This window comes from Coregonus clupeaformis, unplaced genomic scaffold, assembly GCF_020615455.1.
Source record: "Coregonus clupeaformis isolate EN_2021a unplaced genomic scaffold, ASM2061545v1 scaf1712, whole genome shotgun sequence".
NCBI lineage: Eukaryota > Metazoa > Chordata > Actinopteri > Salmoniformes > Salmonidae > Coregonus > Coregonus clupeaformis.
The window spans coordinates 107,501-115,581 of record NW_025535166.1 but is presented as its reverse complement, the minus strand read 5'-3'; the positions used below and the strand labels follow the sequence as shown (position 1 = coordinate 115,581).

The window sequence follows — 8,081 nt, the reverse complement described above, 5'->3', positions numbered from 1 at the left end:
GTGCCATTTGGGACTAACCCCAGTTATAAGGCTTGTTATAAGGCTTTATTGGTTATTGTGTCAGAGAAACTGTAGGAATAATTAGATTCTACTGTCTAACAACACCTGATTTATTCTGGATTGAACTCCATCGAAAAATGTGAAGGGCTGCAGAAAACAATCTTTGAAACAACATTGTTCAATGTCCATGCTTAGACTCCGGTTATAATGTCAATAAATAGTGTGTGTGTGGCTCTAAAACAGTTTTTTGATTTGACTGTACTGGTCCAGATCATTATGATTCATGAATTCAACCCAACAACACCGTTTTAATAACATTTCGCCCACTGAGTATTTACTCCGGTTTAAAACGATAGGTTACTAAACATCATACTGCAGCCATATAAGTCATTCAATTGCAACAGTAATGAGCAGGCTACGCTATTAACGGGCCTGCAAGGAAAATAAATAGTTGCCGGTTAAACGATTATCTCTTTGTTCACCAAGTGGTACTGTCAGGCCTACTATCATGTAGGATATAAACAGAGGTGGGTCTATAGCCTATTAAACGCAAAACACAGAAATAACTAATTCGCTGTCGTATCTGGGTTCGTTGTGAATCGGTGACGCCGCGGTGGAGAGAAGCTTTTACTCAAAGCATCTTGCAATCGAAAGCGACTGCTGGTTGTTTTCAGGCGAGGAGAGTTCAGAGTTTCACCGCTGAGCCGTGAAATGAGGAGGAACAGCTGATGTAGCGCCGAGGCAGCAACACACAGCCTGGCTTCGACCTGTGCGGGAGTGGGGGAGGGGAGCTTTCCTTTCACGCTCCGACAGAAAATCCGCTTTCCCAAGTCCACAAAAAAACACTCAAAGGCTTTCTTTTTTTATATATATATATAAAGCGTTGTTACTCTTACATGTGGATGAGTTTGAGGAATTTATTTGTAGGCCCTATAAAAAGTATACCAGCCTGTAAATTATCGAGTTTAGTCCACTACCTGTGAAGGATCGGTTGAGCAAACGGTCCCCCTTTAGAACGCCTGGTTGAAAACGGTGCGTTGAATTCCCCCAAGGGTTTGCACGTTACATTAATATGACCGATGGAGTACAGCTCGAGGCAAGTGAACAACACGAATAAAGTCACTTCCTTTAGAACGTCGATAGAATGGAATGGATATCCGCCGAGCCGCCTGAAAACAGTCTAGTGTTTTAGCGAGCAAGCGGCGGTTCAGCTGCCACTGTCCATGGTGCTACTTTTTTTCACATAGTGGCCATAGGCCCACTCTTATTGCTGCCTGTGTTTTGCTGTATCTTTGGGAACATTTCTGTGTTTTACAAGTGGAAATGATATTGTAATATGTATTCCAGACCTATTTTACAGTATTTTAGAACACCACACACACTGCTTAGCTGCGTTTTTTTCTTTCTTATTAATTTGTATTCGAAACTAGCCTTCTCTAGGCTAGGTTACTCCTGTGGTGTTTTCTCTGAGTTCATTTGAAAAGAATAGGAACGCTATCTCTGTTTCACATCAACTCTCAACTCACATCCTCCCCGCGGCGGACCGACACAGACCCACTCCGAGGCGCTGATTGGCTGCTCGCCGCCCCAGCTCGCGTCGGTCTGAAGCCATATGCAGCAGCGGCAACTCCCTGATTGGCTCAGCCCGCACCCCCCTTCGCGCAGCACGCCAGAGGAGCTCCAATGGCGGCTTGACCTGTGTTCCTTGGAGGAGGGAGGACGCGGGAGGGAGGGAGGGAGGGGGAGGGAGACAAATCCTTGAGCACAGGGTGAGGGGGTGTCAGATTGGAAAAAGCAGAAATGTATTTGTGTGAGCAAAACGTCACACGCCGTAGGCTACTTGCTGTTAGCTATGTGACCCGTTTCTCGGTCAGAACAAAATGGCTAACTGCCCATCTACAGCCCGATCTCCGTGTTACAACAGAGAGTCTATTATCTATTTCAGATAATATGCTACTAACTTCAGACCGTTTGTTTACGTTCAATTGATCTTCTGTATACTAGTTAGAAAGACACAGAAAGATGTGGAATGATTTAAGACTATAATGCTATTAACATATAATTCAGTAGGGGTTTATTTACGAAGTTTGCACACACAAGCGCACGTTTTGATAAATGCAGTGAACAATTCTTAACTGGGCATCTAAGCACATAGGTCTATAGTGAACAGAAGTGTACGCCTGTTTGGTTTTCAAGCTGACTAGCTAAATCAATTAAGGGAAGAACACAACCTTTAAATGACCTCAGCTCACTTCTCCTGGTGCTTTTACAGGGCAGAGTGTTCTACTTGGAATGCAGTTAGAACAATAAATAACTAGTTTTCCTCTCCATGAAAATACCCCAATGTCCCTCTGTGTTAAAGAGCATGGTTGGAGCTAGCTCTATGTTTACTTTGGTAACAACCTAGTAGTAACAGGAGGTCTGTTATTATATTCTATTTGAAAAGAATATATACACGGTGATAAAGCCTACCCGTATGCACATTCCTGGAATTAATAAAATAGTTATATATCCTGGACTTAATAATATAGTTATCTATCCTGGACTTAATATAGTTATCTATCCTGGACTTAATAATATAGTTATCTATCCTGGACTTAATATAGTTATCTATCCTGGACTTAATAATATAGTTATCTATCCTGAACTTAATCATAGTTATCTATCCTGGACTTAATAATATAGTTATCTATCCTGGACTTAATACATATAGTTATCTATCCTGGACTTAATATAGTTATCTATCCTGGACTTAATAACATAGTTATCTATCCTAGACTTAATCAAATAGTTATCTATCCTGGACTTAATAATATAGTTATCTATCCTGGACTTAATAAAATAGTTATCTATCCTGGACTTAATCAAATAGTTATCTATCCTGGACTTAATAATATAGTTATCTATCCTGGACTTAGTAATATAGTTATCTATCCTGGACTTAATAATATAGTTATCTATCCTGGACTTAATAATATAGTTATCTATCCTGGACTTAATAATATAGTTATCTATCCTGGACTTAATAATATAGTTATCTATCCTGGACTTAATATAGTTATCTATCCTGGACTTAATAATATAGTTATCTATCCTGGACTTAATCAAATAGTTATCTATCCTGGACTTAATCAAATAGTTATCTATCCTGGACTTAATCAAATAGTTATCTATCCTGGACTTAATCAAATAGTTATATATCCTGGACTTAATAATATAGTTATCTATCCTGGACTTAATATAGTTATCTATCCTGGACTTAATAATATAGTTATCTATCCTGGACTTAATATAGTTATCTATCCTGGACTTAATAATATAGTTATCTATCCTGGACTTAATAATATAGTTATCTATCCTGGACTTAATATAGTTATCTATCCTGGACTTAATAATATAGTTATCTATCCTGGACTTAATATAGTTATCTATCCTGGACTTAATAATATAGTTATCTATCCTGGACTTAATCAAATAGTTATCTATCCTGGACTTAATAATATAGTTATCTATCCTGGACTTAATATAGTTATCTATCCTGGACTTAATAAAATAGTTATCTATCCTGGACTTAATCAAATAGTTATCTATCCTGGACTTAATAATATAGTTATCTATCCTGGACTTAATCAAATAGTTATCTATCCTGGACTTAATAATATAGTTATCTATCCTGGACTTAATCAAATAGTTATCTATCCTGGACTTAATAATATCGGTTATCTATCCTGGACTTAATAATATAGTTATCTATCCTGGACTTAATAATATAGTTATCTATCCTGGACTTAATATAGTTATCTATCCTGGACTTAATAAAATAGTTATATATCCTGGACTTAATCAAATAGTTATCTATCCTGGACTTAATATAGTTATATATCCTGGACTTAATAATATAGTTATCTATCCTGGACTTAATAATATAGTTATCTATCCTGGACTTAATAAAATAGTTATCTATCCTGGACTTAATAATATAGTTATCTATCCTGGACTTAATAATATAGTTATCTATCCTGGACTTAATATAGTTATCTATCCTGGACTTAATCAAATTGTTATCTATCCTGGACTTAATACAATAGTTATCTATCCTGGACTTAATCAAATAGTTATCTATCCTGGACTTAATCAAATAGTTATCTTGGACTTAATAATATAGTTATCTATCCTGGACTTAATACAATAGTTATCTATCCTGGACTTAATAATATAGCTATCTATCCTGGACTTAATCAAATAGTTATCTATCCTGGACTTAATCAAATAGTTATCTATCCTGGACTTAATAATATAGTTATCTATCCTGGACTTAATATAGTTATCTATCCTGGACTTAATAATATAGTTATCTATCCTGGACTTAATCAAATAGTTATCTATCCTGGACTTAATCAAATAGTTATCTATCCTGGACTTAATAATATAGTTGTCTATCCTGGACTTAATACAATAGTTATCTATCCTGGAATTAATAATATAGTTATCTATCCTGGACTTAATCAAATAGTTATCTATCCTTGCAATATTGTGGACCGCCTGTGTATGTTTTCAAGAGTGCGCATGACTGAGTGTGTGCTTGTGTCACGGAGGCGGAGAGAAAGACAGACGAGGGGAGAGTTCTGGTCTTTCACTGCTCCATCCGGGAACTTCCCAATTAGAATTGACAGCCGAAGCGCAACTTTTCCCCATGCAAAGTGAAATCAAGCCGCGCACTCGGACAAAATATAGTCCCCGCTATTCAACAAAAAAATATCGAAAGAAAAATAAATCGACCGTTTGGAGAGGATGCGTCGACACGGCGTTATTTTTTGGAGTGGATCTGTCCAGGTACTGAAACCTTTCCGCCGTGTTTGGAGCACTTTGCTCAGCGGCGTAAAGTGAGTGATGAGCCCTCTACACAGCAAAGAAGCGAGAACTTGCTTTGCAGCCTGAGTAGTTCTTCTTTCGATTGTTATTGTCGCTTTAAAAAAAACATCGAATTCACTTAAACTTCACATTGATTACATCGAAAGTGGTATAAAAGTGTTTTTGAACTCGGAACATGGAACTACAATGCCTGCAAGAGGCGTTGAAAGTCGAGATCCAATGTCATCAGGTAAAACGAAACATCGTTTTATTCTACCCTTTATTTGTGGTCTTTTGAGCGAGTGAGAGGTGTGTAGGAAAAAAATCAGAGCTGGGGGAATCAAACGTGAGATGTTTGCTTTCCGAGCGAGAAAATAAGTATGTGGTCCGCTATGTTTCGCTTCTGTGTGCGGTGACGCCATAACCTGCACTTTCAGATGAGAGTGGGGTACTTTTTAGAGTACTTTGTTATTGTCGTGGGTCTTGTTTCGAGCAACAAGAACTGGGAGTAATAATGCGGTGGGTCCTGTGTGGCGAGCAGGACGCGACCTGAATATTTATGAGCTGTAGAAACTGACTCGCTCTATGCTCGCTGCTTTGATCTTGCCTCACATATTAAACTTGAAACACTTTTCTAATTCCTCTTTCGTTTCTTCTTCTTCTTCTTCTCCGGTTAGAAACTAGTTGCACAGATGAAGCAAGACCCGCAGGTAAATGTATATTTCTGAAGCCTTGTAATCGTCCTCTAGACACGGCTAGTTACATTGGGGAGTGTGGCAGAAAACTTTATCAGCATACATCTCTTTATTGTCTTGTAACCCCTGTTTACTTAGCAGAGTTTCCACCTGCTTTGTCCTCAATGTGACTTTGGGTTTTTATAACGCAACGACATAAGTTTGGTACGTGTCGACATTGTTAGGCTACACTTGGGTGTTTTTTGGTCCCCTTTTTATAAATCATATTATTACACTGATAATGTTTTGTTCAATTGTAGGATGGAGAGCTTAAGAAACAACTACACGAGAGACACGACAGAATAACAGCTCTAAGCGAAAAACAAGTAAGAACCCCCATGGCATATTTTTTGCTTTATTGTATGTTATCGTAGGCTATATCGTCATTCATGTCACGGCGTAGCCTTGTATTGTGTGAGACCGTTATGTTCAGGACAATGTGCTGGGTTTCAAAGGTTTCAAAGTAACGGAATTGATTTAGTCTTTGCTCTCCCCCCCTAAAGTCGTCGTGTTGCAGAATTCCTCGGCGTGTCCTGGTGATTCCGTCCTGATACTCTTTAAGTTGTGTAACATGAAATGTAGAAAAATGTAGCGTCCATTTTGAGTAAGTCGACATGTTTCAGGAGAGTAAGAAAGGAGATGCTGAAGTATCCGCTCTGCACTTGTTTACACGTCAAGCATCAAGTTTTTACTATTCTGACTATTCATAGATATTCATCGCTGAATGAATACGTGTTTTTGTTGCTTCTAAATGGACTTTATTTGTTACTTTATAGCCAGTCGTGGGGTATTATATATTCTTGGTCACATGACGGTAAATGTTGCTTTGATTCGATCGCAGCTTACACTTTCACTTTTTTTTTTTTACTACATCTAGTATCAAATTGGCCAAGATTAACTTTTGGCTTCTAATAAGTGATTGAAACTGATTTGTATGTATTCCTAATGAGTATTTTGAAGGGTAAAGTGAAAGACTTGGTTAAAGTACAGCTCTTCCGCCCTGAACACGGGAGCTATTTTTCAGCACCACAGAACAGATGCCGTTGAACACTTAAAGTCACAACGCTCGTTCTACACTGCCGGCCTCAATTTAGGAAGTTACCGAAGCCACTAAGGAACACAAAACAGACATATGAAGTCCAAATATATATTGTAGAAGTCAAATCAATCGATGTTGAATAATTATAGTTCGTTATAAAGCGTTTTGCGTTATCCTAAGTTAGATCGATCCTGTTTCTTCAGGAATGCAGTTTTTCAGCACTTGAGCACTGAACAGCGCCTTGATTTTTCCACCATTCGCTGTTGAAGGTTCTCTGTAAAAGCAAAAGCGAAAATCATTTAGGCAGCTTTATGTAGTGAAACGATGCTTTGTTTTCACGTAGTTCGTGAACACTTTACATGAGGTTGATCTTTTCGGTGGATGTATTTGTTGTAGTGTGTTCGTGAAGCGCCCCAGTTTGGTAGTGGATGCTTCCATTTTGTGCGGAGAAGGGGTGTTGGTTTCTTCCTAACATGGAGAAAAAGTCTGCGGAGTTTCTCGGAGGGGGGATGGGCCCCATTCATGCCGAACATTACCATTTTGATTGCTTTGATGCTGTTTTTTGGAGGAGGGGGAGGGGAAAAGAGAGAGACCGAGTCAGCAGCAGCACAGTCTGGGATGTTTAATCACTGTTTAGCGCCGATTCTCCTTCCTTTATTCGCGGAATATGACCTCTAGTTAACTCTGCTCTAGCGGTGCTGCTGCCAGAGAAAAAATCTGCTTTTACATCGTTATGGATTTTGTTTTGTAGGGCACCGACATTACATATCACCTGAAGAATAGGCTACAGCTTCTGTTGACTTCTGTTTAAGTCAAAGTTGAGATGTTAAAAATAGCTTTTGTTACGTCAACATATTTGTAATATTTAGCCTATTCATTTAGAGATGATCTGCTTTATCTTTCTTTCTTTTTCTTAGATATATATTTATTTATTAAAAAGTTTATTGCTTGACTGGCTTTTGTTGTATAAAAAACTAAATAAAATGACTAAGTAGCTTCCTCAATGAAAATGCTACTTAACATAGTGACGTTATAGTCACCCAGACATTATAATGCATATGCCAATGTTGTTGTATTATAGTGCACAGCATACATGCCCCTGATACTTCAGCCTCTTGGAGAAGCAGACGCTCCACTGACAACCTCTTCTGACGTTGGCTACTAAACACTAGTCCCTCTATTAAAACCAAACTACTCTTCAAACATGAGTCAACAAGTAATACAGTATGGATCATACATGTCTGTGAGGATGCAGGCCTGTGTGTGTGTGTTGCTATCCTGGCTTTGTTGAAGGATGCTGTGAATACAGAGAGGAGCAGTTTGTTGAAGGATGCTGTGAATACAGAGAGGAGCAGTTTGTTGAAGGATGCTGTGAATACAGAGAGGAGCAGTTTGTTGAAGGATGCTGTGAATACAGAGAGGAGCAGTTTGTTGAAGGATGATGTGAATACAGAGAG

At 38.4% G+C, this 8,081-nt stretch overlaps 1 long non-coding RNA gene across 1 annotated transcript; it reads left to right on the top strand.

Annotated features, from left to right (window-relative positions):
- Window positions 1-4,635: 4,635 nt before the first annotated feature.
- LOC121562198 lies at window positions 4,636-5,917 on the top strand. Its single transcript, XR_005999430.2, has 3 exons — window positions 4,636-5,101; window positions 5,529-5,561; window positions 5,846-5,917. It is a non-coding gene; the product is annotated as an uncharacterized LOC121562198 (long non-coding RNA).
- The last annotated feature ends 2,164 nt before the right edge of the window (window positions 5,918-8,081 follow it).